Raw genomic sequence first — 10,838 nt, forward strand, 5'->3', positions numbered from 1 at the left:
TGGTTTTGAGGTATCGAGGGTTTTGCTCAAGGTCGTGCATTCGAGCCGCAGTGTAACACCCCGAAATATCAAGAGTAGAGTTGAAGGGCTAAAAGTGTAAATCTTGAAGGGTAACTCGGCGAGTCCATGGATGGACTCGGTGAGTAGGGTCACGACTTTGGTCGCGTATCAAGTGGCCTGCTCGGCGAGTCCAAAGATGGACTTGGTGAGTAGGTGCTGAGTGGAGAAAACCATAAATCCGGGGAATGAGCCCTATTTAAAGAACATCACACCCTCTCCCCAACCTCTTTGATTCCCCTTGAAGTCCAGAAACCCTAGAAAGCGTGATTGTGGAAGATTGGAGTGCATTTGGAGCTTGGGGAGGTGTTTGTTGAAGAAATCTTGAAGGAGAAGAGGTTTGGATCAAAGGGCTTTGTTTAGATTCGGATCTCTTGCTGTTGGAGGCTTCATTTTGAGGTAATATCTCATTCTTGGGCTGTGTTCTTCTAGATTCTTCATTTTGGGGTTGTGTGGGAAGCTTAGATTATGGCATCTTGAGTTTGAAGGATAGATCTGAGGTTGCTACCTCAGATCTGGAGTGGAGAAGGTCTTAAGAGTAATAAAGTCCCTGTTCTTGTGTTGTTTATGGAGCTATCTTGTCCCAAACCCCAAACCCTAGAGTAAAAAATGCCTAGATCTCTTTGGATTCATGTAAAGTTTGCCACTTTACGTGATGGATGGGTTGTAGGAGGCTAGATCTATGTTTTGGATAAATTGCATGGCCTGGAAAGCTTCTGTATGGATTCAGACTGGTGGCACTCAACGAGTCACAAGGGTGGACTCGACGAGTTGCTTGAAGATGAATTGGAACTCGACGAGTTGGATGAACAACTCGGCGAGGAGGTTGAAGATAGCCTTAGACTCGGTGAGTCTATTCTTGGACTCGGCGAGTCTTGTCGAAGAGTCCTAATATTTCTGGTTGAGTCGAGAATCGGTGAGTCAAGGGATGACTCGGTGAGTTGGGTGCGAGTGGACTCAGAGTTGTTGGACTCGGTGAGTCTCGGGGTAACTCGACGAGTTAGGTCGCGGATTGAGGGAAGTTCTGAGCTTGGGGACTCGGCGAGTCATCGGGTTGACTCGGCGAGTAGAGTTAGTCAGGGGTTGACTATGACCTTGTCCAAGGGTTGACCAGTTGTCTTCCAGGGGTATTTTGGTAATTAAGGGTATTTATTGAGTTGAGTGTTTTGGTGTTCAGTGGAGAAGTTCGTGTCGGAATTTGGAGCAACGGGATCTTATCCTTTCTGCCGGCAGTTTCGAGGTGAGTTATCATCACTATATCAACAAGGTCTAAGGCACCATGGCCGGCCCTTTATCGGATTGAGATCCGTGTATTTGTTGTTATGTTATTGCTTTGATATGTATGAATCCGGGTAGTTAGGATGGTATTCGTTAGAGACCTGGTTAAGGTCGGTATCCTGGTATGTAGGGTGAGGCTATGCTAGTGACCGGTTAGGTCGGTATCCTGTTAGAGTATGTTGTGTTATGTGATCTGCTAAATCGGTTTGCCTGAATATGAATTGTTATGTGATTGTATGTTTATGTGCACATGGTTGTTTGGACTGGAGTTGGGTTGAGGCGGGTCCTGCTTCGTGCTGTAGGCCAAGATACCCAGGGCGGACCGGTTATTCCGAAGGCCCAACGAGCAGTCCGGATAGGCTGTAGGCCCCACGAGGGCGGACCAGACGTGCTGAGGCTCGGAGAGTGGACCAGGCCGACTGAAGGCCCGGGCGTGGGCGGACCAGTCATACTGTAGACTCAGAGAGTAGACCAGGTGAGTTGAAGGCCCAGTGCGGGCGGACCAACCACATTGTAGACTCGAGGGACATGATTGGACTCGAAGGGTGGACCCGGTGGACTGAAGGCCCAATAAGGCGGACCAGTCCCACAGTAGATCCGATATGCATGGTTGTTTTGTGATTCGTTATGAGATAGCATGATATGGGTATGGTATATGTGGTTGGTATTTTGGGGGTATCTCACTAAGCTTTCGGGCTTACAGTTGTCGTTTAATGTTTTTCAGGTTCTTCAGGAGACCGTGGCAAGGCAAAGGCGTGATCGTACTGATCCTCATGATTTTGTAGTAATGTGATTCTGGGAATACTCTAAATGATTTGTATTGAAAACTTTTTTGTAATAATTTAATGGAATCGGGTTGTTTTTGAAAAATTTAAATTGGTTGGATTTTTCGGTCGTTACAAGTTGGTATCTGAGCCTTGGTTTGAGTGAATTGGAGGAACAATCGTGTGACTCCAGTCTCAAATCGAGGAGGGTTTTCAAAAGAGAATTTAAAATGGTTTTCAATATAAGTAAAGGAGGACGCGGAGGTACGATCAGCTGGAGCCAGTAAGTAACCTCAAAATACCATACATGATATTTGTTTTATTGAGCTTTGATAGAACTGCATGCTAGAGTTAGGCTAGGGATCTTTAGGATTTCATGATGTGTTGCCTTATTTATGATGCCTGCTAGCCTAGGGTTTCCTTGTGAGAGATTTCTAGTGTTCCTCTAGTAGTGAGGATAGAGCGTTGTTATGTGTGTTTTCTCTAGGGTTTTGTGGTAGTACTTCATACAAATATGGGTAGGTGTGGAAGGTAGTATGGGCCCATACTACTGGAAGCATAGGACCCATACGCGTATCAGGGCAACCATGACCTCTGGGGTTGGGTTGAGAGTTGGTTCCCGGGTTAGTGGGAAGTGTCTGAGATTTTGGTGGCTTATTTTCAGTATGGAGATTTCAAGGCATGCTGGGAGTGGATCCGGGTCAGGATCAGGAGCAGGAAAGGGAGTTTCGGGCGGGTCCGTACCGCCCGAGGTTGTCAGTCAGATGAGTACGCGCGAGTTGGATGCGAGGATTCGTGAGATCCTGCATGATGAGGTTGCTGCATTATTTCGGGCCGAGCTGCCGGAATTGTTTGGGTCAATCAAGACCGCCATGGTGGAGTATTTTGATGAGCGCTATGTGGCTCTCGTGGACACGGCTGCCGCGGCAGCTACAGCGGCTGTAGCAGCGGCAGGGGGAGGAGCTAGTAGAGGTTTTCGGTATTGGGACTTCGATAATACGAAGCCTCCCACCTTTGATGGAGTTCAGGATCCGATCGTTGCTATGAGATGGTTATCAGACGTGGAAGGGTGTTTCTTCACATGTTCATGCCCTGCTGATCAGAGGATGAGGTGCGCTCTAAACCTGTTAAGGCTCGGGGCAAAGGATTGGTGGAGATTGACCATGGGGTCATACTCGGATGCGCAGAGGGCTGCGATTTCATGGGATCAGTTCAGAGAGATGTTCAGCACTCGTTATGTTCTGCAGGTCGAGAGGGAGAGGTTGGCTCAGGAGTTCCTTGAGCTGAAGCAGGATTCAGAGTCGGTGACGGAAATCACCAGGATGTTTACTGAGAGGGCGATGTTTTACCCTGAGTTCGCTTCGGAGCAGGCTCAGATGTCCCGATATCTGAGTATGCTAAAGAGAGACATCAGACAGTTTGTGTCCGCACAGAGGTGCGAGACCTTGTTGGAGTTGCAGGAGGCCGCCAGGCGGCGTGAGTTAGAGATTGAGTTGCAGTTGCGTGAGCTGAGGCAAGCTCCGGTTCAGTCGCAGCCGACGACACAACGGTCTAAGACCATTGATTCCAGGATGGGAGATCAGGGCAGCCACGTTTGTGGAAAGTGTGGAAGGGGTCACGTCGGAGTTTGTCGGTCCGGTGGTTCATGTCGCAAGTGCGGAAAGGAGGGACACTATGCGAGGGATTGTCAGCAGTAAGTGTCGGTTCGGGATTTGAGGATATGTTATCATTGTCATCAGGTTGGACACTTGAGGGTCAACTGTCCACAGCTTGCTGCAGGACCGGTGTAGGCTCCAGCACCAGCCACGTTGAGGATCACAGGTGCAGGTCAGGGTGGAGTGGAGCCCCCAAGGGCTTAAGGTCGCGCTTTACAGCTTTCAGCAGAGGAGGTCAGAGCAGTATCGGATGCAGCTGCGGGTATGTTTCTTTCTTGATGTAATGATTATTTATGATTATTGTGGAGTATCATTTATCTGCTAGTCTCGTTGGGTGGTTTTCGTTTTGGTATCCGTTGTTCCTTGAGGGTTTGGCATGGGTATGGGTTAGTATTTTGGGTTTTCGCTGGTTATCTTTTGTGAGGATTATTGGTGGATGCGGCGTTGGTTTGAATGTCGGGTAGCATCTGCAGTTTGAGGAATGGGTATTGAAGATTGGGTTCCTTTAGAGTGGGATGATCGGTGTGGAAATGTGTTTTTGCGAAGGTTGCTAGTGCTAGTGGGAATCAGTCTGAGTGTAAGTGTTGAGTTTTGTGCAGGGTTATCTTGGGAGGTCGGTGATAGCGACCGGTGGTTGGTAGTCAGTGCCCTAAGTGGGGGAGAATTGGAGAATTCTCCGAAGGATCGACGAGTATGAAAGGTTGTTTACCTGCATGGGATTCAGTAGTGTCTCGGTAAGCCAAGGGCATTGGTTGGTATGAGTAAATGGCAGGCGTGCGGGGTGGGATACAGACCAAGAGCTTGTTTGTGCAGGGCCTGGGATCAGGCCGGGATCGTGTATGTATGATGGAGATAGAGTTCGAAACCCCTAGGGGGATTGAACAGTATGCATGGGAGGATTTCCCGGAGAGGTAACTCGAAATGTTGGTTGCTAGTTGAGCGGTCCGGATAGACTGAAGGCCAATGGGCGTACCAGTCAGGCCGAAGGCTCGGTGAACAGTCCAGCTAGACTGAAGGGCCTGGAGGGCGGTCCAGGTTTGCTGAAGGTTATGAGAGTGGTCCAGTTGGCTGAAGGTCTGGTAAGGCGGTCCAGTCATGCTGAAGACTTTGTGGGTGTCGTTAGATTGGTGCGAGGTAATGAATTGAGTATGCTGCGATGTGTTAGCATCAAAAGGTCTGGCCCCGGGTATTGATCTTGATTAGTGGAGATGGTGCATGGACTCGAGAGTCCTTGCGAGCAGATTCAGGGCATGTGTGTTGCATGGATAGCGGTTATGCTATAAAGGGGTGGTGCAGCGTTGGGTGAGCACTGTGGCACTTGTCATGGTGACAAGGCAGCTAAGTGGATTTCCTTGGTAAGGAAAGAGGAAGAGAGGAGTGCAGCTCCGAGAGAAAGAGTAAATTTGCGGAAGTGGAAGCGGCAGTGTAGAGTTATGATCGGAGTGGTCTGACGGTGGTCATTGAGCAGCGTATGCAGCGGCGGTATGGCATGACATCATGAGGGGATGTCTGCTGAGGTCGCAGAAGGAAATTCCAAGGTTGTAAAGTCAAGAGGCTCGTAAGGGATGCATGTATGGAGTTTTGGATTCCCATCTTGTTTTCGGTGAAGGAATTGTGTAGCAGTGGTTCATCCTGAGGGATGTTTTGAAGGTCGTCAGTGTGATGGGTTTTCCTCACCCGAGGGTGCTAGAGCTAGTTCAGCATGTGCATGCGATTGCAAGAAGAGAACTCATGGGAGTTGCTCTGAAGAGTGTGTCTTTCTGTCAGCATGGAATGGATAGAGTGGGATTCGGATCAGGGATCCGGTGGTTCATGGTTTTCTAGCTCATATGGGTGGAGTGATTGTTGAGAATTGGAGCAGTAATGCATCATGGGAAGTACTCGGTTGTTGAGTACGATTATCAGAGGGTACAACCGGTGCCCGGTTTGAGACGATGGTCAGGACACCGCAAGGAAAGAGAAAGCGAGTTCGAGTTTCGATGGGTATGCCTTGAGGGACCCGGTCGGGTTACGGCCAGGTGGCATGTTGTGGGAGTATTTTTGGAGTTGAGTTGCCGTAGGCTTCGAGGATGAAGCCTAATTTAAGTGGGGGAGAATCGTAACACCCCAAAATATCAAGAGTAGAGTTGAAGGGCTAAAAGTGTAAATCTTGAAGGGCAACTCGGCGAGTCCATGGATGGACTCGGCGAGTAGGGTCACGACTTTGGTCGCGTGTCAAGTGGCCTACTCGGCGAGTCCAAAGATGGACTCGGCTAGTAGGTGCTGAGTGGAGAAAACCCTAAATCCGGGGAATGAGCCCTATTTAAAGAACATCACACCCTCTCCCCAACCTCTTTGATTCCCCTTGAAGTCCAGAAACCCTAGAAAGCGTGATTGCGGAAGATTGGAGTGCATTTGGAGCTTGGGAAGTTGTTTGTTGAAGAAATATTGAAGGAGAAGAGGCTTGGATCAAAGGGCTTTGTTTAGATTCGGATCTCTTGCTGTTGGAGGCTTCATTTTGAGGTAATATCTCGTTCTTGGGCTGTGTTCTTCTAGACTCTTCATTTTAGGGTTGTGTGGGAAGCTTAGATTGTGGCATCTTGAGTTTGAAGGATAGATCTGAGGTTGCTACCTCAGATCTGGAGTGGAGAAGGTCTTAAGAGTAATAAAGTCCCTGTTCTTGTGTTGTTTATGGAGCTATCTTGCCCCAAACCCCAAACCCTAGAGTAAAAAATGCCTAGATCTCTTTGGATTCATGTAAAGTTTGCCACTTTACGTGATGGATGGGTTGTAGGAGGCTAGATCTATGTTTTGGATAAATTGCATGGCCTGGAAAGCTTCTGTATGGATTCAGACTGGTGGCACTCAGCGAGTCACAAGGGTGGACTCGATGAGTTGCTTGAAGATGAGCTGGAACTCGACGAGTTGGATGAACAACTCGGCGAGTAGGTTGAAGATAGCCTTAGACTCGGCGAGTCTGTTCTTGGACTCGGCGAGTCTTGTCGAAGAGTCCCAATATTTATGGTTGAGTCGAGAATCGGTGAGTCAAGGGATGACTCGGTGAGTTTGGTGCGAGTGGAATTAGAGTTGTTGGACTCGGTGAGTCTCGGGGTGACTCGACGAGTTAGGTCGCGGATTGAGGGAAGTTCTGAGCTTGGGGACTCGGCGAGTCATCGGGTTGACTCGGCGAGTAGAGTCAGTTAGGGGTTGACTTTGACCTTGTCCAAGGGTTAACCAGTTGTCTTCCAGGGGTATTTTGGTAATTAAGGGTATTTATTAAGTTGAGTGTTTTGGTGTTCAGTGGAGGAGTTCGTGTCGGAGTTTGGAGCAGCGGGATCTTATCCTTTCAGCCGGCAGTTTCGAGGTGAGTTATCCTCACTATATCAATAGGGTCTAAGGCACCAAGGCCGGCCCTTTATCGGATTGAGATCCGTGTATTTGTTTTTATGTTATTGCTTTGATATGTATGAATCCGGGTAGTTAGGATGGTATTCGTTAGAGACCTGGTTAAGGTCAGTATCCTGGTATGTAGGGTGAGGCTATGCTAGTGACCAGTTAGGTCGGTATCCTGTTACGGTATGTTGTGTTATGTGATTTGCTAGATCGGTTTGCCTCAATATGAATTGTTATGTGATTGTATGTTTATGTGCACATGGTTGTTTGGACTGGAGTTGGGTTGAGGCGGGTCCTGCTTCGTGCTGTAGGCCAAGATACCCAGGGTGGACCGGTTATTCCGAAGGCCCAGCGAGCGGTCCGGATATGCTGTAGGCTCCACGAGGGCGCACCAGATGTGCCAAGGCTCAGAGAGTTGACCAGGCCGACTGAAGGCCCGAGCGCCGGCGGACCAGTCATACTGTAGACTCAGAGAGTGGACCAGGTGAGTTGAAGGCCCAGTACGGGCGGACTAACCACACTGTAGACTCGAGGGACATGATTGGACTCGGAGGGTGGACCCGGTGGACTGAAGGCCCAATAAGGCGGACCAGTCCCACAGTAGACCCAGTATGAATGGTTGTTCTGTGATTCGTTATGAGATAGCATGATATATGTATGGTATATGTGGTTGGTATTTTGGGGGTATCTCAATAAGATTTCGGGCTTACAGTTGTGGTTTAATGTTTTTTAGGTTCTTCAGGAGACTGTGGCAAGGCAAAGGCGTGATCGTACTGCTCCTCATGATTTTGTAGTAATGTGATTCTGGGAATACTCTAAATGATTTGTATTGAAAACCTTTTTGTAATAATTTAATGGAATCGGGTTGTTTTTGAAAATTTTAAATTGGTTGGATTTTTCGGTCGTTACGCGCAGGACTCAAGGATGACCATTATGATCAGTTTGGGGATTGCAGTTGGAAGTAGAATGGTTGATTGATGAGTTGGTATGTCATTATTAATAACAACAATTTTTCCCTTTCAGTCTTCCGGGTTTGGATGAGGAGTAATCAGGCTTATGAATTTTGCGTGTTGGGATGTAACCCGGTATGGGGACTGTTGGTTGCGGTGTTTGGAGACAGATTGTCAGCGCGGTAGTACGCATGTGGGTTGATGTGATATGGATGTTGGTGATGTGATCAAGGATCTATGGTCTTAGGTGATAGGCAGGCCAGGTACCGGTTTGGCAGATGGAATTTCAGGAAAATAATGTATGTGTTGGATCATAAATCGGTATTGGGTTATGCTCTTATAAGGGAACCTCAATGTTAAGTGGTCATGATTGGGAATTTCATAGGCTTTCAGCTGAAATTCCAGATTCTCTTTGGATTTGTTTGATCCTTATCTAGAAGATCATCATGTGTGTATTATTCATTCCCGGGGGTCAGGGATGATTGTACCTGGTTGAGCCGGTTTGAGTTATGGTTTAGTTTCAACACCTGTGGGTGGTAATTTGAACCCTAAGTAGGGGAGAATTGGGTATTCTGTGTGACAACCCGTAATTTCAAATCTTCTAAAAGTCAATCTTGGTCAACGAAAGTCAAACATATCAAATAAAGGTCAAACTTGTTTCTTTAATTACCTTAATATGGTTAGATTAATGAGTTATAGGTGTATAAACCTTGTATCCAAAAGTTTCGTGTGTTTTGGAAGGAAAACACTTGGAACCGAGAACCTTCATCCGAGCCACAAACCCTCACAACCGCAAACCCTCGCATAGCTTGAGACTTCAGACCGCAACGGTTCGCAACCGCAAGCGGTTTGCAGCCACAAACGAGGTTCACGGTCGTAAAATTCGGTCTTATCCATTCGATGTGGTAACCAACAAAGGTGTCCCATCATTTTTGACCCTATATAGGGGTTGGACCGTGAACACCTCCTTACTTCTTCTTTTCTAGCCGAAAACACACCCTTCTCTCTCAAGAACACCAACCGAAAACCCTCATTCTCTCTCAAATATCATCCTTCAATCCTTTGAATCTTCTTGGGATCTTACTTGGATCTTTAAGTGTTCTTCATTTCATTAAGAATGTCCAACTTTAAACACTTGAATCTCCTTCATTTCTTCAAGAACACCCAACCGCAAACCCAAGAACACCAAGATCTTTTTGGGCCGTAAACTCCAAGGCTGAGCCGTGAACTCCTAGTAGCCTCCCATTTTGCTTCTAACACTCTTATTTGTAAGTTAAACATACAAATTAGTCTATTTACTTAACATGTCTATGATTCTATACACTAATTGTATACATATATATCACGTGGAATGCATTTTAGGACTTGTTTTGTCTCAGGATCTAACTCGTGGAAATGGCGTCCTATATCAAACATCCAAACGAATTACTCACATAAGGTGAGTTCATACCCCTACAATTTACCTTTTTAAATGCTTTTAAGGGGGAATACAACTAGAACACAATTTAATTGTGTTAACATTTACATGTGAAAACAAACAAAGGATTTCTTATGCTTTTAAAGGTTGTTAAAATCATTTCAAAAACTCTTTTAAACTATTTTAGATTGTTGTTTATTTATCAAAATCGTATTCACTTATATATTTATGTATAAGTATGCTTTAACGGACTTAGGACTATTGCTAGATACCTTGACTCATGTTCCTTGTTTGGTTGTGGGTTTAGGGTAGGATCACTAGTCCGACTGTCGGTTAAATCATAATTATGCATGCTAAATATATACATGAATATTAAACCTCATTTTCAAGGACATACTTAACTCATTTGTATATGCTGTTCAAATAAGTCTTTACTCCAAATCGTTTACAGTTCAAACAAACATACTAGTAAACTATAATAGGTATAGTTTAGAGATCAATACATACTGTTTTCTAGAATAGAAAAACAATACATGAATCAATACATAGATACTATTACTATTCATTACAAAGTATAGTATTCATTTACAAGAACAAAAAGGAACTTATATACTATAACAAGAAAAGATAACTAAAATGTGAGATACTACTTCATGGCATAACAATATTCTTGCTATGTTACGTTTTGTAATCATAGTCTCCTGGAAGGAGAGCATGAGTTTGTGTATAGATCTATACGGGATTGACCATCCCACACCTTGTTGCTAGCTACAGTGGGACCTACAGGTCCATGAGTGACAAATGTCATATCATTTTCGATGCTTGAAGAACGTCGTGTTTTATACTAGTCAATCAAGCATGGTTATAACCTAATCACATTTAAAACCTTAAATAAATCACATTTAAAACCTTAAATAACCAGTTTGGTTACAAGGCAGTCAATGCATCGGTAGTATATTTTATACAATACTACTATAAATATTCATTTTCCATTATATTCAATCAGTGATATTCTCACATAATAAATTCATACTATTTTTCTAGTAAAAATGGTTTACGAATATGGAAAACATAAATTTTATACTATTTCAAGTGCAAACATACATTTTATACTATTTCAAGTACAAACATACTTTTTATACTATTACAAGAGAACAAACATACAAAACAGTCGCGTCTTAGGTAAAGGACTACTTTTCATTTTTAGAAGAAAATATGGAATTTTCTGGGAAGTATACAAACATTTTCACTAAACAAATACAAACATTTTCATGAAACAAACACATGCATTTGACATTAAATACTTATGAACTCACCAACTTAAATGTTGATACTCTCTTTCAAA

This window comes from Lactuca saligna, chromosome 4 (assembly GCF_052625555.1).
Source record: "Lactuca saligna cultivar CGN05327 chromosome 4, ASM5262555v1, whole genome shotgun sequence".
Classification (NCBI taxonomy): Eukaryota; Viridiplantae; Streptophyta; class Magnoliopsida; order Asterales; family Asteraceae; genus Lactuca; species Lactuca saligna.